This window comes from Hyperoodon ampullatus (genome assembly GCF_949752795.1).
Source record: "Hyperoodon ampullatus genome assembly, chromosome: 7".
Classification (NCBI taxonomy): Eukaryota; Metazoa; Chordata; class Mammalia; order Artiodactyla; family Ziphiidae; genus Hyperoodon; species Hyperoodon ampullatus.
Genome location: NC_136920.1, coordinates 42,665,693 through 42,693,095, shown reverse-complemented (window position 1 = coordinate 42,693,095; position 27,403 = coordinate 42,665,693).

Below are 27,403 nucleotides of genomic sequence, written 5' to 3'. Positions count from 1 at the left end.
ATGAGAGCTGAAACAGGAAGGCAGAGCATAACCTTTTCTGCACTTCAGCTGGGACCATGCTTGCTGGGCGATTCAAATTTATTGCCACTTAGTACATGTCTATGAGTGACCCAAAATGCTGCAAGTTTTGATTTTGGGGTTATAAACAAATGGAATAAGTAGGCAAATTTTCAATACAGAATCTGCAAATAATGGTCGACTGTAATGATAAATAAAGCTATTACATAACTCTGTGTACAGTAAACCTATTTTTTTTTCCTTTTATATTCTTCATTTAATTACATGCATTATCCGTCTTCAGGACTCTTCTGTACCTAGCCACTCAAGGCAAATGCCTTCAGCTTTTATGCCTAGACAGCTACAGCAATCCACCTCTTTGTCTTTCTTCTTCCACACTGATTCCAGAGTTATCTTGCTAAAAACAAATCTGAGCTTTCACTTCACTATTAGCAATCCATGTTAATTCCTCATTAACCTTAGAAAAAAATCCATACTTCCTACCTTGCTATGTAATACCCTTCACAATTTAATCTAAACCTAACTCATCTCCTGCCACCACTCTCCTCATATTTTATATGTTAGCCACCCTCACATTCTTATTTATCTATCTTTTTTATAGGCTTATGCTTTTGCAGTTGCTATTTTCTTTGTTTACTATGCTCATAGCTCTAAGTTCATTAACTCTGAATTCGTTCTTGATTATCTTATTAAAAAAGAAAATGTTGCCTATATATAAAATTGAAATTACCTGTTTACATGAAATGTCATGCATTAAACTGTCATCTCCTTAGGGACAAGGGCTATCTCTTAAGGAGATTTTACATTCTAAGACCTCAGAATGAGGCCATGGCATAATATGTGCTCAATAAAGCAAGATAGCACAAGCAGAAGCAGTATGCATTAGTATTCATTGAAAATATTTCCTTACTACCTACTATTTACCATTCTAGATGTTATGAATAGGACATGATAGGTAGTGTTTAAGAATTAGGTGCAGGTTATTTAATCCTTTAAGATGTCAGTGTCCTCATCTTTTAAATGAGAGTAAAAATATCCTTTCCTCATAGGGTTGTTGTGAAAAGTAAATGAAATAACAGAGAGGCAGATGCAACACAGCACTGTGTCTAAAATTAGTAAATACTCAGCATATTAATTTTATGGGACTTAATGTTGAGTAAATTATCAGTTATTTCCAGTGGTGTATACCTAAAACTTCTATAATGGTGCTTAAAATTTATTCAGCCCCAGAACTCTTTGAAATCTGACTAAAGCTTTAGACTCTCTCCTACAGAGGGTTGAGAGGCTATATACTCATATACATAACATGATTTACATAACTTTCATAGTTAGTCTATGAATTTCTGATCCAAGATTATTTTAGATCTTTCTCCCTATTTCATAATTATAGTCTTAAAATTCCCTTGTTACAGTTTTTCCAATTCTTACTAAGGTGATATATCTTTTCTTCTTTTGGAAAAGAAAATATTCTCCTGTTTGGATATTTATGGTAAACACAGTCTATTATCTGGCCGCCAGCTGTAGAAAAATGTAAATACTTTGGCTTAAAAAATATGTGTTTGTTTTTCTCATAAAACGAAGCCTAGAGATAACTGGATGCTGGTATTTGCTCAATGCTTCAGTATTAGGGCAAATACGTCTATGATTCTTTAGTCCTTTCCATTATGATTTCTAAATGGCTGCTGCAGATGAGGCCACTGGGACTGCATTCAAAGAAGAAGAGAAAGAAAAGGGGACAGTATCCACATCAGAAAGAGCAATCTTTCTCAGAAAATAACAGTGTAATCCTATTTACATCTCATCGGAGGTGACTGTATTCCTTAACTGTTCTGTAAGCTACATGCCAGGAAGATTGAGATAGCAAGGATTTACCATTTGACTCATTCATTACCATCTCAAATAGATGTTATTTCTGTTGGTAAGGAAGAGGAGGAAGAAAATAGATATTATAAGCACTAGTGCTGTTTCCACACAAATGAAACAACCAGGGGTAGGTTTCATACACCCAGAAGGAGTTAGAATAATCAAGAAATATGGGCATCTCTCAACACATTCTTTAATAAATTTATGAACTTATTTCTTTGTCTCTAATGTCCCATTCAAAAAATGAAATATATGGTATCTGTTTGTATTAATGAAAATAAATATTTACCTAATTCTAAAGTTTCCTAAAGATTGCTTCTCCTTCGGTGTCTTCAGGGCATGAATTTGCAAGCTTTGTGTGTTAAAATCTAGACATTTTCCTGCAAAACATAATTTCTCTTACAAATACCATCATTTCAAATGAGGATAGATAGGTGTGAGAGATAGATAAAGATTTTGGGGGAAGAGGGGTGTACCCTAGAGGTGCTATAAGAGACTAAATTTATCACCTACATGATCAGCTTCCCTAGGAAGGATGGGGCAGGTGCTAAAGCCAAAAACTGATTTTAGGTCAATATATAGAGTAGCACTAAACAATAGGTTTCACTGCTTGTGTCAATGCAAATAGGTTGATAACAGCTGCCTGAAGCACTATTGAGGAGTCTGAGGCTACATCTATACTCAGAGGGAAACCACCAACTAATTTTTTACAAATATCTCTCATGAGTAAAGGGGAATGAAGCACAAGGGTGCCAAGTGTGTGCTGTATCTCATACAAACTAATATATTCTTGACTGTTGGAATTGAAGCATAGAGATAACCTTGTCTAATTATCTCAGTTTCAAGATGAAGCAAAATAGATTAAACTAGAACTTGGTGGCCTGCCTTCACTCCCTTGTGAACACCCAGGTGATATCAGATATCAAGTTTGAAACATATTTTGGAATCTTAACCTGTTTGGTCTCTAGAGAAGACAATCCCAAACACCACTACCACCCCTTCCTGACATCACTAAAAGTACAGTAACAGATAAACCCTAAGGTCCTAAGGTCCAAATGGCTTTAAGAACTGGAATTTATTAGTTATTCACTTAAAGTCCAATTGGTTGCAAGAAAAAATGAAGCTCTGCTCCTTAGAGTCATTCTGGTATTCAGGCCCCTTCATCTTGAGGCTCAGTTCTCCTCTAGGACACCTGGAGTGTTCTCCATTGAGGTACAGATGGAGAAGGAGAAGGAGACATCACCTGGGAGGTAGTTATGGGCTAGGTCTGTAAGAAACATATATCACTTCCAATAATATTCCATTTTCCAAGACCTCAGTCACATGATCGCACATAACTACAAGAGAACCTGAGAAACGTGGGCTAGCTATACATTATCCAGAAGGAAAAGAAATCTGGGTTAAGTAAACAATTAGCCTGACTACAATGAAAGTCAATCATCTTGCAGAACGTTTCCTAGGAAATGGTCACTAATTAGTTACTGTGTGCATGTAAGTGTGTATTTTGGACCAGTCTTTTAAAAGAAGTTGAGAGTAGTAAGGAAAACACATATTTTTGTCTTGAAACTTTATTATGTAGTCAGCCTTGATTTCTCATGTAAAAGTGGAAATAATTTATTGGAAATCAAGTTGTGAGAAAAAGTTTAAATTTGTGATACATATATTTCTCTCTTTTTTAACTTTTTCTTTTGAGGTAATGACAAATTCATTAGATATTAGAGAACAGTACAGAGAGGCCCCATGTACTTTTCACCCACCTTTCCTCAATGAATACAGTTTGATATGTTATAGTGTAATATCAAAACCAGGAAACCCACATTGGTACAATGTGCTGGGCTGCACTGGTAGCTCTAGCACCTTACTGGGCCTCCACTGATATCTCCTTGGCTCAGAGGGGTAGGAATCCCCTTGTAGCCTCCATTACTTCTGGGCCTAGGTGAAAGTCCTGACTCCCCTCTAGGTCTCTTCTGATACCAGCAAAGGGAGAGAGAAGCTTTTCACTTCTTAGTGCCACTTAGGGGTAAAACCCCAAGTTCCCCATATGCTCTCCACTGACACTCTTGGGATGGAGTTATGATCTGGAAGTGTTATGTTGAGTTTGAGTCTACACCTGGATTCATGGGGAAAGACCCATGTCATTTTTGAGCAATAGCACTATAGTCTGGCAAGGATGGAATTCTAGGTTTTCTACTCCCTCTTTGTTGGCTCAGATCGGGTAAGGACAAAGTTTATTCTTTGGTGTTTGACTGCAATAGAAGTTAATGTCTAGAAGTTTTCTGTCTTGCTAAGATGCCCCTTTAGCTAGAAGAGCAAGCTTTTGTTGGGGATTTTTGTGTCTGCACCCTAGGTGTTTCTGAGATGCTGGCTTCTGTAGCCCCAAGCCCGGGATATAGGTGACAAAAAGAAAACTAAGAGAACTCACCACCATATTTTCCTGGGTCCCCATGTCCCTAGCCAGTTTACCTACTTTTCACCACTTTTCGGAGTTCACTTATGCATGATTTACACACAATATCAAGGGATTTAGTTGTACTTAGCAAGAGGAATAGGGAAAAGGGCATCTACATCATCTTCCTGGAAACTAGTTTCCTATATAAAATTTCTTTTTAAAACTCATGGAGGACCTTCAAGATGGTGGAGGATTAAGAGATGGAGATCACCTTCTTCCCCACAAATACATTAAAAATACATCTACATGTGGAACAATTCCTACAAAACACCTACTGAATGCTGGCAGAAGACCTCAAACTTCCCAAAAGGAAAGAAAATCCCCGCATATCTGGGTAGGGTGAAAGAAAAAAGAAAAAACAGAGACAAAAGAATAGGGATGGGACCTGCACCTCTGGGAAGGAGCTGGGAAGGAGGAAAAGTTTTCACACACTAGGAAGACCCTTCAATGGTGTAGATGGGGGATGGGTTGGGGCGAAACTTCAGATCCATGGAGTACAGTGCAGCAACAGGTGTTCGGAGGGCAAAGCAGAGAGATTCCTGCACAGATGATCAGTGCCGACCAGCACTCATCAGCCTGAGATGCTTCTGTGATCATCCGCCAGTGTGGGTGGGAGCTGGGAGCTGAGGCTCAGGCTTCGGAGGTCAGATCCCATGGAGAGGACTGGGATTGGCTGTATGAACACAGCCTGAAGGGAGTTAATGCACCACTGTTAGTTGTCAGGGAGTCTGGGAAAAACTCTGGACCTGTCTAAGAGGCAAGAGACAATTGTTTTGGGGTGCATGAGGAGAGGAGATTCAGAGCACTGCCTAAAGGAGCTTCAGAGATGGGCACAAGATGCACCTATCATGCGAACAGCAGAGATGGGCATGAAACTCTAAGGCTGCTGCTGCAGCCACCAAGAAGCCTGTTTTCAACCACAGGTCACTATCCACACCTCCCCTCTGGGGAGACTGTGCAGCCCACCAATGCCAGGGTCCTGTGATCCAGGAAAAACTTCCCCGGGAGAACACACGGCATGCCTCAGGGTGTTGTGACATCATGTTGGCCTCTTCTGCTGCAGGCTCACCCCGCATTCCGTACCCCTCTCTCCCCCATTCTGAGTGAGCCAGAGCTCCCTAATCAGCGGCTCCTTTAACCCCCTCCTGTGTGGGTGGGGAACAGAAGCCTTCCAGTGACCTACACACAGAGGCAGGGCCAAATCCAAAGCTGAACCCCAGAAACGATGTGAGCAAACAAGAGAAAGGGAAATCTCTCCCAGCAGCCTCAGGAGCAGTGGGTTAAATCCCCACAATCAACTTGATGTACACTGCATCTGTGGAATACCTGAATAGACAACGAATCATCCCAAAATTGAGGCAGTGGACTTTAGGAGCAACTGTAGACGGGTTTGCTGTATGTGACTGATTAATTTCTGATTTTTATGTTTACCTTAGTTTAGTTTTTAGTGCTTGTTATCATTGGTGGAATTTCTTATCACTTTGGTTGCTCTCTTCTGTTTTTTTAAAATACTTTTTTTATTTTAATAACTTTATTTTATTTTTCTTTCTTTCTTTCTTTTTTCTCACTTTTCTTCTGAGCCTTGTGGCTGACTGGGTCTTGGTGCTCCAGTCGCGTGTCTGACCTGAGCCTCTGAGGCTGGAGACCCGAGTTAAGGACTTTGGACCAACAGAGATTTCACAGCCCACATAATATCAATCGGTGAGAGATCTCTCAGAGATCTCTGTCTCAATGATATGACCCAGCTCCACTCAACGACCAGCAAGCAACAGCACTGGACACCCTATGGAAAACAACTATCAAGACAGGAACACAAACCCACCTAATAGCAGAGAGGCTGCTTAAAATCATAAGTTCACAGACATCCCAAAACACACCACCAGAGACAGTCATGCTCACCAGAAACACAAGATCCAAAAAAAAGAAAGAAAAGAAACACAAGATCCAGCCTCATCAACCAGAAAACAGGCACCACTCCACTCTACCAGGAAGACTACACAACCCACTGAAACAACCATACCCACTGGGGGCAGACACTAAAAACAATGGGAACTACGAACCTGCAGCCTGTGAAAAGGAGATCCCAAACACAGTAAGATAAGCAAAATGAGAAGATAGGTAAATACACAACATATGAAGGAGAAAGGTAAAAACCCACCAGAACAAAGAAATGAAGAGGAAATAGTCAGTCAATCTGAAAAAGAATTCAGAATAATGATAGTAAAGATGATCCAAAATCTTGGAAATAGAATGGAGAAAAACAAATATTTAACATGGACATAGAAGAACTAAAAAGGAAACAAACAATGATGAACAATGTAATAAATGAAATTTTTTTTTGTATTTTTTTTTAATCAGTTATACATATACATATGATCCCATATCCCCTCCCTTTTGCGTCTCCCTCCCACCCCTCCAGGCGGTCACAAAGCACCGAGCTGATCTCCCTGTGCTATGCGGCTGCTTCCCACTAGCTATCTACCTTACGTTTGGTAGTGTATATATGTCCATGCCGCTCTTTCACTTTGTCACAGCTTACCCTTCCCCCTCCCCATATCCTCAAGTCCATTCTCTAGTAGGTCTGTGTCTTTATTCCTGTCTTACCCCTATGTTCTTCATGATATTTTTTTTTCTTAAATTCCATATATATGTGTCAGCATACAGTATTTGTCTTTCTCTTTCTGACTTACTTCACTCTGTATGACAGACTCTAGGTCCATCCACCTCATTACAAATAGTTCAATTTCACTTCTTTTTATGGCTGAGTAATATTCCATTGTATATATGTGCCACATCTTCTTTACCCATTCATCCGATGATGGACACTTAGGTTGTTTCCATCTCCGGGCTATTGTAAATAGGGCTGCTATAAACATTTTGGTACATGTCTCTTTTTGAATTATGGTTTTCTCAGGGTATATGCCCAGTAGTGGGATTGCTGGGTCATATGGTAGTTCTATTTGTAGTTTTTTAAGGAACCTCCATACCGTTCTCCATAGTGGCTGTACCAATTCACATTCCCACCAGCAGTGCAAGAGTGTTCCCTTTTCTCCACACCCTCTCCAGCATTTATTGTTTCTAGATTTCTTGAGGATGGCCATTCTGACTGGTGTGAGATGATATCTCATTGTAGTTTTGATTTGCATTTCTCTAATGAGTAAATATGTTGAGCATCCTTTCATGTGTTTGTTGGCAGTCTGTATATCTTCTGTGGAGAAATGTCTATTTAGGTCTTCTGCCCATTTTTGGATTGGGTTGTTTATTTTTTTGTTATTGAGCTGCATGAGCTGCTTATAAATTTTGGAGATTAATCCTTTGTCAGTTGCTTCATTTGCAAATATTTTCTCCCATTCTGAGGGTTGTCTTTTAGTTTTGTTTATGGTTTCCTTTGCTGTGCAAAAGCTTTTAAGTTTCATTAGGTCCCATGTGTTTATTTTTGTCTTTATTTCCATTTCTCTAGGAAGTGGGTCAAAAAGGATCTTGCTGTGATTTATGTCATAGAGTGTTCTGCCTATGTTTTCCTCTAAGAGTTTGATAGTGTCTGGCCTTACATTTAGGTCTTTAATCCATTTTGAGCTTATTTTTGTGTATGGTGTTAGGGAGTGATCGAATCTCATACTTTTACATGTCCCTGTCCAGTTTTCCTAACACCACTTATTGAAGAGGCTGTCCTTTCTCCACTGTACATTCCTGCCTCCTTTATCAAATATAAGGTGACCATATGTGCGTGGGTTTATCTCTGGGCTTTCTATCCTGTTCCATTGATCTATCTTTCTGTTTTTGTGCCAGTACCATACTGTCTTGATTACTGTAGCTTTGTAGTATAGTCTGAAGTCAGGGAGCCTGATTCCTCCAGCTCCATTTTTCGTTCTCAAGATTGCTTTGGCTATTCGGGGTCTTTTGTGTTTCCATACAAATTGTGAAATTTTTTGTTCTAGTTCTGTGAAAAATGCCAGTGGTAGTTTGATAGGGATTGCATTGAATCTGTAGATTGCTTTGGGTAGTAGAGTCATTTTCACAATGTTGATTCTTCCAATCCAAGAACATGGTACATCTCTCCATCTATTTGTATCATCTTTCATTTCTTTCATCAGTGTCTTTCTTGTCATTTCTTTCAACAATGTAATAAATGAAATTTAAAATTCTCTAGAAAGAATCAATAGCAGAATAACTGAGGCAGGAAAATGGACAACAGAGGAATATAAAATAGGGGAAATAGCTACTGCAGAGCTGAATAGAGAAAAAAGAATGAAAAGAATTGAGGACAGTCTTAAAGAACTCTGGAACAACATTAAATGCACCAACATTCAAATTATAGGAGTCTCAGAAGAAGAAGAGAAAAAAATGGGACTGCGAAAACATTTAAAGAGATTACAGCTGAAAATATCCCTAATATGGGAAGGAAAGAGTCAATCAAGTCCAGGAAGTGCAGAGAGTCCCAAACAGGATAAATCCAAGGAGAAACACGCCCAGACACATATTAATCAAACTATCAAAAATTATATAGAAAGAAAAAATATTAAAAGCATAAAGGGAAAAGCAACAAATAACATACAAAGGAATCCCCATAAATTTAACAGCTGATCTCTCAGCAGAAACTCTGCAAGCCAGAAGGGAGAAGCAGGACATAGTTAAAGTGATAAAAGGGAAAAACCTACAACCAAGATTACTCTACCAAGCAAGGATCTCACTCAGATTCAACAGAGAAATTAAAACCTTTACAAACAAGCAAAAGTTAAGAGAATTGAGCACCACCAAACCAGCTTTACAACAAATGTTAAGAGACCTTCTCTAAGCAGGAAACACAAGAGAAGGGAAAGACCTAAAAAAACAAACCAAAAACAATTAAGACAATGGAAAGAGGAAGATACATATCGATAATTACCTTAAATGTAAATGGTTTAAATGTTCCAACCAAAAGACATACACTGACTAAATGGATACAAAAAAAAAAAAAAGACCAATATATATGCTGTCTACAGGAGACCCACTTCAGACCCGGGGACACATACAGACTGAAAGTGAGGGGATGCAAAAAGATATTTCATGCAAATGGAAATCAAAAGAAAGCTAGAATAGCAATTCTCATATCAGACAAAATAGAATTTAAAATAAAGACTCTTACAAGAGACAAAGAAGGACACAACATAATGACCAAGGGATCAATCAAAGAAGAAGATATAACAATTGTAAATACTTATGCACCCAACATAGGAGCACCTCAGTACATAAGGCAAATGCTAAGAGCCATAAAAGAAGAAAGACACAACAACACCCCACTTTCACCAATGGACAGATGAACGAAAATGAAAATAAATAAGGAAACACAAGCTTCAAATAACACATTAACAAGATGGATTTAATTAATATTTAAAAGACATTCCATCCAAAAACAACAGAATATGCTTTCTTCTCAAGTGCTCATGGAACATTCTCCAGGATAAATCATATCTTGGGTCACAAATCAAGCCTTGGGAAATTTAAGAAAATTGAAAGAGAATTAAGTATCTTTTCTGACCACAATGCTATGAGACTACATATTAATTACAGGAAAAAACTGGAAAAATACAAACACATGGAGGATGAAAAATATGTTACTAAATAACCAAGAGATCACTGAAGAAATCAAAGAGGAAATCAAAAAACACCTACAAACAAATGACAATGAAAATACAGTGACTCAAAACCTACGGGATGCAGCAAAATCTGTTCTAAGAGGGAAGTTTATAGCAATATAATCCTACCTCAAGAAACAAGAAATATCTCAAAAAAACAACCTAACCTTACACCTAAAGCAGCTAGAGGAAGAACAAAAAAAAACCCAAAGTTAGCAGAAGGAAAGAAATCATAAAGATAAGATCAGAAATAAATGAAAAAGAAATGAAGAAAACAATAGCAAAGAGCAATAAAACTAAAAGCTGGTTCATTGAGAAGATAAACAAAATTGATAAACCATTAGCCAGTCTCATCAAGGAAAAAAGGGAGAAGACTCAAATCGATAGAATTAGAAATGAAAATGAAAAAGTAACAACTGACATTGAATAAATACAAAGGATCATGAGAGATTACTACAAACAACTCTATGCCAATAAAATGGACAACCTGGAAGAAATGGACAAATTCTTAGAAAATCACAATCGTCCAAGACTGAACCAGCAAGAAATAGAAAACATAAACAGACCAATAACAAGCATTGAAATTGAAACTGCGATTACAAATCTTCCAACAAACCAAAGCTCAGGACCAGATAGGCAAATTCTATCAAACATTTAGAGAAGAGCTAACACATATCCTTCTCAAGCTCTTCCAAAATATAGCAGAGGGAAGAACACTCCCAAACTCCCTGCTACGAGGTCACCATCACCCTGAAACCAAAACCAGGCAAGATGTCACAAAAAAACAAAGCTGCTGGCCAGTATCACCGCTGAACATAGATGCAAAAATCCTCAACAAAATACTAACCGAATCAACAGCACATTAAAAGGATCATACACCATAATCGGAGGGAGGAGTGTTATCACAAGGATTCTTCAGTACACACAAATCAATCAATGTGATATATCATATTCATAAATGGAAGGATAAAAACCATATGATCATATCGACAGATGCAGAAAAAGTTTTGGACAAAATTCAACACCTTTTTAAGATAAAAACCCTCCAGAAAGTAGGCATAGAGGGAAATTACCTCAACAAATTAAAGGTCACATATGACAGACCCACAGCCAACAACGTTCTCAATGGCGTAAAACTGAGACCATTTCCACTAACATCAGGAACAAGAAAAGGTTGTCCACTCTCACAACTATTATTCAACATAGTTTTAGAAGTTTTAGCCACAGCAACCAGAGAAGAAAAAGAAATAAAATGAAACCAAATCAGAAAAGAAGTAAAGCTGTCACTGTTTGCAGATGACATGATACTATACATAGAGAATCCTAAAGCCACTACCAGAAAACTACTGGAGCTAATCAATGAATTTGTTAAGTAGGAGGATACAAAAGTTATGCACAGAAATCTCTTGCATTCCTATACACTAATGATGAAAAATCAGAAAGCAAAATTAAGGAAAAACTCCCATTTACCACTGCAACTAAAAGAATAATATATCTAGGAATACACCTCCATAAGGAGACAAAAGCCCTGTATGCAGAAAGCTATAAGGCACTGATGAAAGAAATTGAAGATGATACAAACAAATGCAGACAGATACCGTGTTCTTGGATTGGACGAATCAACATTGTGAAAATGACTACACTACCCAAAGCAATCTACAGATTCAATGCGATCCCTATCAAACTACCAATGGCATTTTTCACAGAACTAGAAAAAAACATTTGAAAATTTGTATGGAAACAGAAAAACCCCTAATAGCCAAAGCAATCTTGAGAAAGTAAAACAGAGCTGGAGGAATCAGGCTCCCAGACTTCAGACTATACTACAAAGCTACAGTAATCAAGACAGTATGGAACTGGTATAAGAACAGACATATAGATCCATGGAACAGGATAGAAAGCCCAGAGATAAACCTATGTACCTATGGTCACCTTATCTTTGATAAAGGAGGCAAGAGTACACAATATATAAAAGACCACCTCTACAATAAGTGGTGCTGTGAAAACTGGACAGCTACATGTAAAAGAATGAAATTAGAGCACTCCCCAACACCATACACAAAAATATACTCAAAATGGATTAAAGATCTAAATGTAAGGCCAAACACTATAAAACACTTAGAGGGAACCATAGGCTTAACACTCTATGACATAAATCACAGCAAGATCCTTTTTGACCCACCTCCTAGAGAAATGGAAAAAAAACAAAAATAAACAAATGGGACCTAATGAAACTTAGAAGCTTTTGCACAGCAAAGGAAACCATAAGCAAGATGTAAAGACAACCCTCAGAATGGGAGAAATATTTGCAAATGAAGCAACAGACAAAGGATTAATCCCCAAAATATACAAGTAGCTCATGCAGCTCAATAACAAAGAAATATATATAATCCAATCCAAAAATGGGCAGAAGACCTAAATAGACATTTCTCCAAAGAAGATATAAAGATTGCCAACAAACACAAGAAAGGATGCTCAACATCACTAATCATTAGAGAAATGCAAATCAAAACTACAATGAAGTATCACCTCACACTGGTCAGAATGGCCATGATTAAAAAATCTACAAATAACAAATGTTGGAGAGGGTGTGGAGAAAACGGTACCCTCTTGCACTGTTGGTGGGAATGTAACTTGATACAGCCACTATGGAGAACAGTATGGAGGTTCCCTAAAAACCTAAAAATAGAACTACTATATGACCCGGCAATCCCACTACTGGGCATATACCCTGAGAAAACCATAATTCAAAAAGAGTCATGTACCACATGTTCACTTCAGCACTATTTACAGTAGCCATGATATGGAAGCAACCTAAGTGTCCATCATCAGATGAATAAATAAAGAAGATATGGCCCATATATACAGAGGAATATTACTCAGCCATAAAAAGAAAAAAGTTTTTTTTTACAGCTTTATTGGAGTATAACTGCTTAACAATGGTGTGTTAGTTTCTGCTTTATAACAAAATGAATCAGTTATACATACACATATGTTCCCATATCCCCTCCCTCTTGTGTCTCCCTCCCACCCTCCCTATCCCACTCCTCCAGATGGTCACAAAGCACTGAGCTGATCTCCCTGTGCTCTGCGGCTGCTTCCCACTATCTATCTACCTTACGATTGGAAGTGTATATATGTTGATGCCTCTCTTTCACTTTGTCACAGCTTACCCTTCCCCCTCCCCATATCCTCAAGTACGTTCTCCAGTAGGTCTGTGTCTTTATTCCTGTCTTACCCCTAGGTTTTTCATGATATTTTTTTTCTTCTTAAATTCCATATATATATGTGTTAGCATCGGTATTTGTCTTTCTTTTTCTGACGTACTTCACTCTGTATGACAGACTCTAGGTCTACCCACCTCTTTACAAATAGCTCAATTTCATTTCTTTTTCTGGCTGAGTAATATTCCATTGTATATATGTGCCACATCTTCTTTATGCATTCATCTGATGATGGACACTTAGGATTTTCCATCTCTGGGCTATTGTAAATAGGGCTGCTATGAACATTTTGATACATGACTTTTTGAATTATGGTTTTCTCAGGTTATATGCCCAGTAGTGGGATTGCTGGGTCATATGGTAATTTTATTTTTAGTTTTTTAAGGAACCTTGATACTGTTCTCCATAGTGGCTGTACCAACTCACATTCCCACCAGCAGTGCAAGAGTGTTCCCATTTTTCCACATCCTCTCCAGCATTTATTGTTTCTAGATTTTTTGATGATGGCCATTCTGACTGGTGTGAGATGATATCTCATTGTAGTTTTGATTTGCATTTCGCTAATGAGTAAAGATGTTGAGCACTCTTTCATGTTTGTTGGCAGTCTGTATATCTTCTTTGGAGAAATGTCTATTTAGGTCTACTGCCCATTTTTGGATTGGGTTGTTTATTTTTTTGTTATTGAGCTGCATGAGCTGCTTATAAATTTTGGAGATTAATCCTTTGTCAGTTGCTTCATTTGCAAACATTTTTTCCCATTCTGAGGGTTGTATTTTGGTCTTGTTTATGGTTTCCTTTGCTGTGCAAAAGTTTTAAGTTTCATTAGGTCCCATGTGTTTATTTTTGTCTTTATTTCCATGTCTCTAGGAGGTGGGTCAAAAAGGATCTTGCTGTGATTTATTTCATATTGTGTTCCGCCTATGTTTTCCCCTAAGAATTTGATAGTATCTGGCCTTACATTTAGGCCTTTAATCCATTTTGAGCTTATTTTTGTGTATGGTGTCAGGGAGTGATCTAATCTCATACTTTTACATGTCCCTGTCCAGTTTTCCCAGCACCACTTATTGAAGAGGCTGTCCTTTTTCCACTGTACATTCCTGCCTCCTTTATGAAAGATAAGGTGACCATATGTGCATGGGTTTATCTCTGGGCTTTCTATCCTGTTCCATTGATCTATCTTTCTGTTTCTGTGCCAGTACCATACTGTCTTGATTATTGTAGCTTTGTAGTTTAGTCTGAAGTCGGGGAGCCTGATTCCTCCAGCTCCGTTTTTCATTCTCAAGATTGCTTTGGCTATTAGGGGTCTTTTGTGCTTCCATACAAATTGTGAAATTTTTAGCTCTAGTTCTGTGAACAGTGCCAGTGGTAGTTGGATAGGGATTGCATTGAATCTGTAGATTGCTTTGGGTAGTAGATTCATTTTCACAATGTTGATTCGTCCAATCCAACAACATGGTATATCTCTCCATCTATTTGTATCATCTTTAATTTCTTTCATCCGTGTCTTATAATTTTCTGCATACAGGTCTTTTGTCTCCTTAGGTAGGTTTATTCCTAGATATTTTATTCTTTTTGTTGCAGTGGTAAATGGGAGTGTTTTCTTGATTTCACTTTCAGATTTTTCATCATTAGTATATAGGAATGCCAGAGATCTCTGTGCATTAATTTTGTATCCTGCTACTTTACCAAATTCATTGATTAGCTCTAGTAGTTTTCTGGTAGCATCTTTAGGATTCTCTATGTATAGTATCATGTCATCTGCAAACACTGACAGATTTACTTCTTCTTTTCTGATTTGGATTCCTTTTATTTCCTTTTCTTCTCTGATTGCTGTGGCTAAAACTTCCAAAACTATGTTGAATAAGAGTGGTGAGAGTGGACAACCTTGTCTTGTTCCTGATCTTAGTGGAAATGGTTTCAGTTTTTCACCATTGAGGATGATGTTGGCTGTGGGTTTCTCATATATGGCCTCTATTATGTTGAGGAAAGATCCCTCTATGCCTACTTTCTGCAGGGTTTTTATCATAAATGGGTGTTGAATTTTGTCAAAAGTTTCTCTGCATCTATTGAGATGATCATATGGTTTTTCTCCTTCAGTTTGTTAATATGGTGTATCACGTTGATTGATTTGCGTATATTGAAGAATCCTTGCATTTCTGGAATAAACCCCACTTGATCATGGTGTATGATCCTTTTAATGTGCTGTTGGATTCTGTTTGCTAGCATTTTGTTGAAGATTTTTGCATCTATGTTCCTCAGTGATATTGGCCTGTAGTTTTCTTTCTTTGTGACATCCTTGTCTGGTTTTGGTATCACGGTGATGGTGGCCTCATAGAATGAGTTTGAGAGTGTTCCTCCCTCTGGTATATTTTCGAAGAGTTTGAGAAGGATAGGTGTTAACTCTTCTCTAAATGTTTCATAGAATTCGCCTGTGAAGCCATCTGGTCCTGGGCTTTTGTTTGTTGGAAAAATTTTTTATCACAATTTCAATTTCAGTGCTTGTGAATGGTCTGTTCATATTTTCTATTTCTTCCTGATTCAGTCTTGGCAGGTTGTGCATTTCAAAGAATTTGTCCATTTCTTCCAGGTTGTCCATTTTATTGGCATAGAGTTGCTTGTAGTAATCTCTCATGATCTTTTGTATTTCTGCAGTGTCATTTGTTACTTCTCCTTTTTCATTTCTAATTCTATTGATTTGAGTCTTCTCCCTTTTTTTCTTGATGAGGCTGGCTAATGGTTTGTCAATTTTGTTTATCTTCTCAAAGAACCAGCTTTTAATTTTATTGATCTTTGCTATCATTTCCTTCATTTCTTTTTCATTTATTTCTGATCTGATTTTTATGATTTCTTTCCTTCTGCTAACTTTGGGGTGTTTTTTTCTTCTTTCTCTAATACCTTTAGGTGCAAGGTTAGGTTGTTTATTCGAGATGTTTCCTGTTTCTTAAGGTGGGATTGAATTGCTATAAACTTCCCTCTTAGAACTGCTTTTGCTGCATCCCATAGGTTTTGGGTCATCGTGTCTGCATTGTCATTTGTTTCTAGGTATTTTTTTAATTTCCTCTTTGATTTCCTCAATGATCACTTCGTTATTAAGTAGTGCATTGTTTAGCCTCCATGTGTTTGTATTTTTTACAGATCTTTTCCTGTAATTGATATCTAGTCTCATAGCATTGTGGTCGGAAAAGATACTTGATACAATTTCAATTTTCTTAAATTTACCAAGGCTTGATTTGTGACCCAAGATATGATCTATCCTGGAGAATGTTCCATGAGCACTTGAGAAAAATGTGTATTCTGTTGTTTTTGGATGAAATGTCCTATAAATATCAATTAAGTCCATCTTGTTTAATGTATCATTTAAAGCTTGTGTTTCCTTATTTATTTTCATTTTGGATGATTGGTGAAAATGTGGTGTTAAAGTCCCCTACTATGAATGTGTTACTGTCGATTTCCCCTTTTATGGCTGTTAGTATTTGCCTTATGTATTGAGGTGCTCCTATGTTGGGTGCATAAATATTTACAATTGTTATATCTTCTTCTTGGATCGATCCCTTGGTCATTATGTAGTGTCCTTCTTTGTCTCTTCTAGTAGTCTTTATTTTAAAGTCTATTTTTTCTAATATGAGAATTGCTACTCCAGCTTTCTATTGGTTTCCATTTGCATGGAATATCTTTTTCCATCCCCTTACTTTTAGTCTGTATGTGTCTCTAGGTCTGAAGTGGGTCTCTTGTAGACAGCATATATATGGGTCTTGTTTTTGTATCCATTTAGCCAATCTGTGTCTTTTGATGGGAGCATTTTGTCCTTTTACATTTAAGGTAATTATCGATATGTATGTTCCTATTCCCATTTTCTTAATTGTTTTGGGTTCGTTATTGTAGGTCTTTTCCTTCTGTTGTGTTTCTTGCCTCGAGAAGTTCCTTTAGCATTTGTTGTAAAGCTCGTTTGGTGGTTCTGAACTCTCTCAGCTTTTGCTTGTCTGTAAAGCTTTTAATTTCTCCCTCAAATCTGAATGAGATCCTTGCTGGGTAGAGAAATCTTCTTTGCAGGTTTTTCTCTTTCATCACTTTAAATATGTCCTGTCTGTCCCTTCTGGCTTGCCGAGTTTCTGCTGAAAGTTCAGCTGTTAACCTTATGGGGATTCCCTTGTGTGTTATTTGTTGTTTTTCCCTTGTTGCTTTTAATATGTTTTCTTTGTATTTAATTTTTGACAGTTTGATCAATATATGTCTTGGCATATTTCTCCTTGGATTTGTCCTGTATGGGACTTTCTGTGCCTCCTGGACTTGATTAATTATTTTTTTCCCATATTAGGGAAGTTTTCAACTATAATCACTTCAAATATTTTCTCAGTCCCTTTCTTTTTCTCTTCTTCTTCTGGAACCCCTATAATTCGAATGTTGGTGCATTTAATGTTGTCCCAGATGCGTCTGAGACTGTCCTCAGTTCTTTTCATTCTTTTTTCTTTCTTCTGCTCTGCAGTAGTTATTTCCACTCTTTTATCTTCCATGTCACATATCCGTTCTCTTGCCTCAGTTATTCTGCTATTGATCCCATCTAGAGTATTTTTAATTTCATTTATTGTGTTTCTAATCATTGCTTGATTCATCTTTACTTCTTCTAGGTCCTTGGTAACTGTTGCTTGCATTTTGTCTATTCTATTTTCAAGATTTGGGATCATCTTTACTATCATTATTCTGAATTCTTTTTCAGGTAGACTGCCTATTACCTCTTCATTTGTTAGGTCTGGTGGGATTTTATCTTGCTCCTTCTCCTGCTGTGTGTTTTTCTGTCTTCTCATTTTGCTTATCTTCCTGTGTTTGGGGTCTCCTTTTTGCAGGCTGTAGGTTCGTAGTTCCCGTTGTTTTTGGTGTCTTTTCCCAGTGGCTAAGTTTGTTTCATTGGGTTGTGTAGCCTTCCTGGTGGAGGGGACTAGTGCTTGTGTTCTGGTGGATGAGGCTGGATCTTGTCTTTCTTGTTGGCAGGTCCACGTCTGGTGGTGTGTTTTGGTGTGTCTGTGGACGTGTTAGGATTCTAGGCAGCCTCTCTTCTAATGGGTGTCATTGTGTTCCTGTCTTGCTAGTTGTTTGGCATAGGGTGTCCAGCACTGTAGCTTGCTGGTCATTGAGTGAAGCTGTTGAGATGGAGATCTCTGGAAGATTTTTGCCATTTGATATTATGTGGAGCTGGGAGGTCTCTTGTGGAACAGTGTCCTGAAGTTGTCTCTCCAACCTCAGAGGCACAGCACTGACTCCTGGCTGCAGCACCAAGAACCTTTTATCCACATGGCTCCTCAATTTAGGATGATTCTTTGTCTATTCATGCATTCCACAGATGCAGGGTACATCAAGTTGATTGTGGAGCTTTAATCCACTGCTTCTGAGGCTGCTGGGAGAGATTTCCCTTTCTTTTCTTTGTTCTCACAGCTCCCGGGTCTCAGCGTTGGATTTTGCCCCGCCTCTGCATGTAGATCACCAGAGGGCCTGTGTTCTTCGCTCAGACAGGACGGGTTTAAAATAGCAGCTGCTTTGGAGACTCTGGCTCACTCAGGCCATGGTGGAGGGAGGTGCACGGGGTGTGGGACGAGTCTGCAGCGGCAGAGGCCCGTGTGACGTTGCACCAGCCCAAGGCACGCTCTGAACTCTCCCGGAGAAGCCGTCCCTGGATCCCGGGACCCCGGCAGTGATGGGCTGCACAGGCTCCCCGGAAGGGGGGGTAGACTGTGACCTGCATTTGCACACAGGCCTCTTGGCAGCAGCAGCAGCAGCCCCAGTGTCCCATGCCCATCTCTGGAGCTCCTTTAAGCAGCGCTCTTAATCCCCTCTCCTCAAGCACCAGGAAACAAAGAGGGAAGAAAAAGTCTCCTGCCTCTTCTGCAGGTCTAGACTTTTTCCCGGACTACCTCCCGGCTAGCTGTGGCATATTAGCCCCTTCAGGCTGTGTTCACGCCTCCAACCCCAGTCCTCTCCCCACGCTCTGACCTAAGCCTGAGCCTCAGCTCCCAGCCCCCACCCACACGCCCTGGCGGGTGAGCAGACAAACCGCTCAGGCTGATGAGTGCCTGTCGGCACCGATCCTCTGTGCGGGAATCTCTCTGCTTTGCCCTCCGCAACCCTGTGGCTGTGCTCTCCTCCATGACTCAGAATCTTTCCCCCTCTGCCACCCACAGTCTCGGCCCATGAAGGGGCTTCCTAGTGTGTGGAAACTTTTCCTCCTTCACGGCTCCCTCCCACTGGTGCAGGTCCCGTCCCTATCCTTTTGTCTCTGTTTATTCTTTTTTATTTTGCCCTACTCAGGTATGTGGGGGAGTTTCTTGCCTTTTGAGGGGTCTGAGGTCTTCTGCCAGCGTTCAGTAGGTGTTCTGTAGGAGTTGTTCCACGTGTAGCTGTATTTCTGGTGTATCTGTGGGGAGGAAGGTGATCTCCATATCTTACTCTTCCACCATCTTCCCCAGAAGTCGAAAAGTTGAGTTTTTTGTAGTGAGGTGGATGGACGTAGTGTCTGTCATAGTGTGAAGTAAGTTAGAAAGAGAAAAACAAATACCATATGCTAACACATATTATATAGAATCTAAAAAAAAGAAAAAAAGTGATTCTGATGAACCTAGGGGCAGGACAAGAAGATGCAGATGTAGAGAATGGATTTGAGGACACAGGGAAGGGGAGGCGTAAGCTGGGATGAAGTGAGAGAATGGCATTGGCATGTGTACACTAGCAAATGTAAAATAGATAGCTAGTGGGAAGCAGCCGCATAGAACAGGGAGACCAGCTTGGTGCTTTTTGACCATCTAGAGAGGTGGGATAGGGAGGGTGGGAAGCAGACGCAAGAGGGAGGGCATTTGGGGACGTATTTTTAAGTATAGCTGATTCACTTTGTTATAAAACAGAAACGAACACAACAATGTATACAGTTATACTCCAATAAAGATGTTTAAAAAGGTAAATAAAAAAATAAAATTCATAAAGATAACCTCCACGGTAATAGCCACAGACCTGGAAATGCTAGACACACCTCTCCTAGGCTTCATTCAGTCCGGGCATCTGTTCTTTATGAAAACATCTTCCACTCGTAATAGGGCTTACAAAGTAGAGTTATTAAGTACTTTTCCTCCACAGATTTCACGAGTTGTAAAAAATAGTTTCTTTTTTTCATGTATGTGTATTATTTACAGAAAACCAAGTTTCTATATGTACTACAGCGAAATTCTCACTTGTGATAGTTGTTCAATAAATCTAGAATAAATATTTTCATGAATTAATACCTTAGTGAACTAGAACTAGTATCTATGAACCCACAAATAGGCCACAACACTTTTTCTGATAGATATTTAAGCCACTAGTTTTTCCCAGCCCATAAGATAAAGAATGCTGCCTTCAGGGAATTGTCTCTCCTGGCTACCACCAAAATGTTACCAAGAATTAAGGACATAATGACCTTGCTTCACAACATGCTTAAGTCTTCATGCCTTAAAATAACAGAAGAAAAATATTAGTGATAAATTACAGGGGAAAATCACAAATTGGGAAAAACTTGTATCACAGCAGAAAGGATAAAAAGACAAGTTACATTAATGGTAATTCAGGTAGAGGCAGTCAATAGGGCAAAGCAGCACTAGTCCTTCTAGAACCTTCACTATGTTTCTCCAGCACTATGCTTTTTAAATGTCAAATACAATGTTACAGTGACAGTTGTGAGCAGAGAGGGATTACAGACCTGCAAAACCACTCACTGCATTTCAATGATAGCCCTCTTCCCTCAGGGAAAAGTCTAAGTAAACAACAAACAGATAACATTTACCTGACATTTTCTTTCTTCACCTTGATTGATAATTCACCAATAATTCATGTTCCCTTGGGCACACCTCTTGGGATCAACATAATCCTCAGACATCTTTAGAGAAAGAGAAACAAAATGGACATTTTCCTTTCTCTCTCTAGATTTCACTCAGATTCTGTTCACTAATTGACCTCACTCTTACCTGGGAATAAGAAGACTAAACATGTCAGGAAAGCACAGGCGACCACAAGCAGACTGGTGGAGTCTCAGAGTCCATGAGAGCCAGCTGACAATCTGACATGATTGCCCTGACTCACTATTGCCAATTCTATCTAATGGGAACAAGTGACCTATGTCTTATCTATACAGAAAATCACGTCACTGCCACCTTTTCTTAGAGCTCTGAACATGTGAGAATCTTTCAGCATCCATCTTAATTATTCCCAAAAGTATGGCAACTTGGTTGTTGAAAAAAGCTGAGAAGCTCTGACGGAAACCACTTGACTCAGGATAAAAACATTTTATTAGTTGTCTCTGCCTGCCCCTGTCCAAGATCTTTAAATCAAACCTACCTATTCACTAAACTCACAGTGTAGCTGAGTCCTGTTCTCAGGGAGAGTCTTGGACTGTGTACCTTCGTTTCTGACATTGTTCTGACTCTGAACTCCATTCCGTGTCCTACCCTTCAAAGTTGTGATTGCTTTGTCTCCCATATCTGACACCTTACTCATTAGCTGATTAAGAGCTGACATTGACTTCCTTGCTATTGACCCATTGTCTCTTTAAGAATTTGAAACCTAATCTCTTTCTAGTTCTTTCTGCAAGTGGCCTTTTTGGATAAGAATCCACCAGACCAAGTTGATTTTATACCAAACTTTACTATATATATATATATATATATATATATATATATATATATATGTATATATATATATATATGTATATATATATACATATATATATATATATATATGTATATATATATATATATATATATATATATATATATGTATATATATATACTATGTTTCTGGTTGTATCAAGAGTGAGACAGTTGGTTTCAGCCTTCCCTAGGAGAAGGCAGTAAGAGGATAATACTGTCTATAGAAAATGTTTCAATCACTAATAAAACTGACTGTAGCTTATTCTCCTTTTTATTTGTATCATGCACCAGCAATTCTAAGCAATGTTAGTTATAAATATTCCTAACTTCCAAGATGAACTGCTCCTACTGTTCTCTCCCCATCTTGGTATACGTATATCCATTGCTCTCTTCTGTCCTGTTGATAAATTTGTATATCAGTAAACACATATGAACAAATATACCACATGGTTTGAATTCGAAAATGTCTAATAAGCACAATGTCTGATAGGACACATTTCTCTTGTTTTTCTTAAATATACCTTGTTCTTGACCTTTACCTCATCCATATTGATTTTGACATCAGTTTGTCTAATTCCACAAAAACAAAACCTGTTGATGTTTTCATTGCACTGCATTGAATTTATAGATCAATTTTGGGAGAATTGCCATCTTTTTTTTTTTTTTTTTTTTTTTTTTTTTTTGCGGTACACGGGCCTCTCACTGTTGTGGCCTCTTCCGTTACGGAGCAGAGGCTCCAGACACGCAGGCTCAGCGGCCATGGCTCACAAGCACAGCCGCTCCGTGGCATGTGGGATCTTCCTGGACCGGGGCATGAACCCGTGTCCCCTGCATCGGCAGGCGGACTCCCAACCACCGTGCCACCAGGGAAGCCCAACAATTGCCATCTTTTGACATACTGAGTATTCTCAATCATGGGTATTATTCACCTTTTCATTTTGTCTGTCTTCTTTAACACTCTCAGTACTATTTTGTAACTTTCTCCAAAATAGATTAGCGTGCTCTTGTTAGATGAATTCCTGAATACTATGGTTTTTTTGTTGTTATATATGATGGGATTTTTTTCCAACTATAAATTGGTTATTTCTAGTGTTTAAGACTGTCACTGATTTTTGTTTAATGAGCTTATACCAGGAACAATGCTGAACTCTCTATTTCTAAAGTTTGTCTATAGATTTCACTACATCTCTTCCTTTCAGTTCTGTATTTCAATTTTTCTTGTCTAACTACAATAACTAGTTCCTCCATTACCATGCATAGTTGTAGTAATAGCAGGCCACTTTCTAATTTTATTAAAGAGAATGCTTCTTATGTCCCATCATTGAATACAATTCTTTCTATGAGCTATAATAGATATCCTAACAAGTTAAAGATTTTTCCTTCTTATCCTAGTTTAAGAGTATTTAATCATTAATGTATGTTGAATTGATTAGTATTTTACCTATGTATTAAGATAAGATGATTTTAAAATAGGAAATTAAAATAACAGATTTTTTAATATTCAACTATTTCTTGCATCCCTTGTGCAAATCCAGTATAATAATGGCATATTTTCATATATTTTTTGCTGAATGTTTTTTTAGGATTATGTATCTATGTTTGTTAAGTGAGATCGATTCTGTGTTTTTCCTACTTGCACTCTAATTGTTTGGTTTTACTTTGAAGGTCTCATGAACCTGTTAAAATATGAGGAGTGTTCTCACTCTTTCTATTCTCTGGAAATATTTGTATAACATTGTGATTAATTGTTCCTTAAAAAATTACTAGAAAACTTCTCTATCCATCTGTAATTTTAAAGTACACTTTTTAAATCTCCCAATGTATGCTTTTGTGTTATCCTTTTTATTATTGATTTATAATTTAATTGCTTTTAAATCAGAAAGTAAAGAATTAAAACAGTAGTTTTTAAATATTTGTTGAACTTTGCTTTATGGCATACTTATGTAATTTTGCATTAAACCTAAGAAAAATGTGTAAAATGTCCTCAGGTGAAATGTTCTATGTATGTTTTTTGATTAAGTTATTTTGTCTGAATTTTTCTTATTCTTACTAATGATCTTATCTACTTGATCTATCAGTTGTTGAGAAAGGTATATTGAAGTCTCCCATTATGGTGATAGATTTGTCATTTTCTCTGTGTATATCTGTCAAGCTGTTGTTTCTATATTTTGAAATTATATTATTTTGTGTGTATAATTTAAACATAAATTATGTGTTTACTATAATACATATGTTTATAGTACATATGTTTAGCTATGTAAACATAGCTTCATGGTAATTCAATACTTAGGAATTAATTTTGCCTTAAAGGGTATTTTCTAGATATTAATTAAGCTATACCATTTTACTTCTGGTTAGCGTGTTTTAAAGTATTATGATTCTGCTGCCTATCTAGGCTCATAGGTGAAGTAGGTCAACCCAATAAAACATATAATTACGGTTCTTGAAAGACAATAAATCTTTATGAACCCCAGTTGCCTCACTTAAGTGAGTGATTATGATGATCACTAATTCTATGTTTTATGACTTTTTCTACCTAGATTTGTACTATGCCAAAGCTCTCCATTTACTTTAACTTGTATTAAGCCAACTTATGAAATAATGTGCATGTCCAGATATTCCAGGTGATCCTATCACCTAAAATGGAGAGATCAGAAGTCCATGATATTCTTTGGGAATTACAAAAAAAAAAACAGTTATTTTTACAACTGTGGCTTTCCTCATTGTCATGTAAGCAAAATATCCAAGTTGAAATTTGTCCTGGATTTTGATCTGTTCTGCAAAATCTTTGGATTGTATAATAGCTAAGCAGAAACAGAAAGAAGAAAGTTCAATCTGCAGGAACTAAGGGCAAAGATGATGTCTCTATCTCAGCAGGAGAAGGCAATTTACAATAATCTATACACCATTACCAGTCTTCTGGACAAATACATTTCATTCAAAGGCCGCTGACCAGCAAGCTTACCATCAAATATGACACAATTCAATAAATAAATATTAGTGCTCTTATGCCTAGCACAAAGAGTAGTAGAAATCTAAAGGCAGAAAAGATACTAGAAGTCATCAATTCCAGACTTCTCATTTTAGAAACAGAAAATTAGAACCCAAAGAAAGAATGATTTACCATATTATTTGTTTTTAACATAGTATGCTTCTGATAAACATGCACTGATCTTTAATTTCCTTTACCTAGAACCTATCATGATAGCTTACCTTAAGCCTATGGAGATGTGTAACTCCCTTTCACTACTTTAACCAAATTGTATATTTTGCAGTTTAAGAACTTATTTTTGTTCCCTCTTCGCAATTTTTACTATTATACACTTTCATACATTTTAAGAAAGATTCAAAAATTATATTGAGATATTGGGAATACTCTGACTCAAAGATTTTAAAAATCATTTTCTACATCAACTTGGAAATGTTTTTTCTTAATTCAATGACATTCCTCTCTGAGTCTGACAAATGTTGAGTTTTGCTCATTATCACTGGCATGAATGATTATGACCTAAGACTTTTCATGTTGTAAATTTATCTACATTGACCCTACTCTCATTGGATTGCCTAAATACCTCTTCAAGATCTTGCAGGTTCAAGGATTTGAGGGGTACATACTATTGGTATTGAGTTATATGGCTTTCTCTAATTATTCCTAATAGTTTAAAATATGAATAGAATCAAACAAAAACTAGATATTTTCTTTTAATTCGCAATAAACTCACTTCATAAAAGAAAACAGTTACCAAAATACTAACTTCTGGAAGCTTCCTCAGTTAACCTGATTTCTTATAATGCACAGTACTTTAGAGATAAAGTATTCTTTTCAGAATCCATTTCAGAGATAAAAGTATTCAGTTCAAGATTTTCTAGGCCAATGGTTCACAAAGTGTCATCCCAAGACCAGCATCAACAGCATCACCTGAAAATTTGTTCAAAAAGCAAATTCTTAGCAGTCCTAGACTACCAACTCAATCAGAAATTCCATAGGGGTGGTAAGTGGATCCATTAACCTATGTTTTAACATTCTCCCAGGTGATTCTGATGTACTCAAGTTTGAGAACCATTAGTCTAGGCCAGCCTCCACACTCTCCATCTGCTTTTTAATGAAGAGAAATGAAGTACAGAGAGGTATTACAATCCCTTATGTGTTGAATATTCTGATTCCTTGGCTTCCATCAGGTTGCACAAATACTCACTAACAGACACAGGCTGAGGACACATATCTCTTCACTCATATATAACTAAGGTTTAGGATGACAAGAAAGTGAGAGATTAAAAAAAAACTTGAGATCAATGGATTCAATGGGTTTTATGTTCCTGTGTACTTGTGTTTAATGGTTATTATAATTGTTCAAAGTCTATGTTCTCTACTGAATTTGAATTTACATAATGGGATAGACCATAATTATTTTGACCATCATTAATTCTCCAATATTTTTACAGTAATCTGTAACATAATAGCTGCTTAATAAACATCTATTGATCATAATAATGATTGACTATATAAACAAAAATAACAATTTCTATAATTTCAGAGACCCATAGTAATTCATAGTTTCAATCACATCCTTTTTCTAATACGGTGAACTCTTAATAAAAACATATATATTCTTCTGATCCTTATATGTACATAAATTGACAGGCTTGGAAGTAGTCATTGGAAGGTGAGAAGAATGATTTATAACACTTAGAAGTATGTTCTAAAGTTCCAAGATAGAAAATTTGAATTACCTCTAACAGAGACCCCTGGAACAAAAGAAGAATATTACAGTTCTACAAACAAAAGAACAATTCAGAAGACAGGATAACCAAATTTCAATTTGTAAGTACAGATGCCTTATAATTAACTTTGATATTTCCAAAAATATATCTTCTCTTCAAGAGATAAATCAACTATAGTTCATCTTGACACTAATATGAATGTATATATACATATATCCATTAAATGTCAATTTCTCTTTCTTTGGGTTAATTGAAAACTGTATTCTAGGGTGATCTTCAAGATGGTGGAGGAATAAGACGTGCATATCACCTTCCTCCCCACAAATAAATCAAAAACACATCTACATATTGAAGAACACCTACTGAACACTAGCAGAAGACCTCAGACTTCCTAAAAGGCAAGAAAATCCCCACGTACCTGGGTAGGGGGAGAGAAAAATGAAAAAACAGAGACAAAAGAATAGGGATGGGACCTGTACCTTTGGGAGGGAGCGGTGAAGGAGGAAAAGTTTCTACACACTAGGAAGACCCTTCAATGGTGTAGAAGGGGGGGGGTTGGGGCAGAAGCTTTGGAGCCACGCAGGAGACCACGGCAACAGAAGTGCACAGGGCAAAGCAGAGAGATTCTCGCATAGAGATTCAGTGCCAAATAGCACTCACAAGCCTGAGAGGCTTGTATGTTAACCCACCGAGGCAGGTGGGTGTTGGGAGCTGAGGCTCAGGCTTCGGAGGTCAGATCCCAGGGAGAGGACTGAGGTTGTCTGCATGAAAACAGACTGAAGGGGGCTAGTGCACCACAGCTACCCAGGAGCGAGTCAGGGAAAAACCCTGGACCTGCAAAAGAAGCAAGAG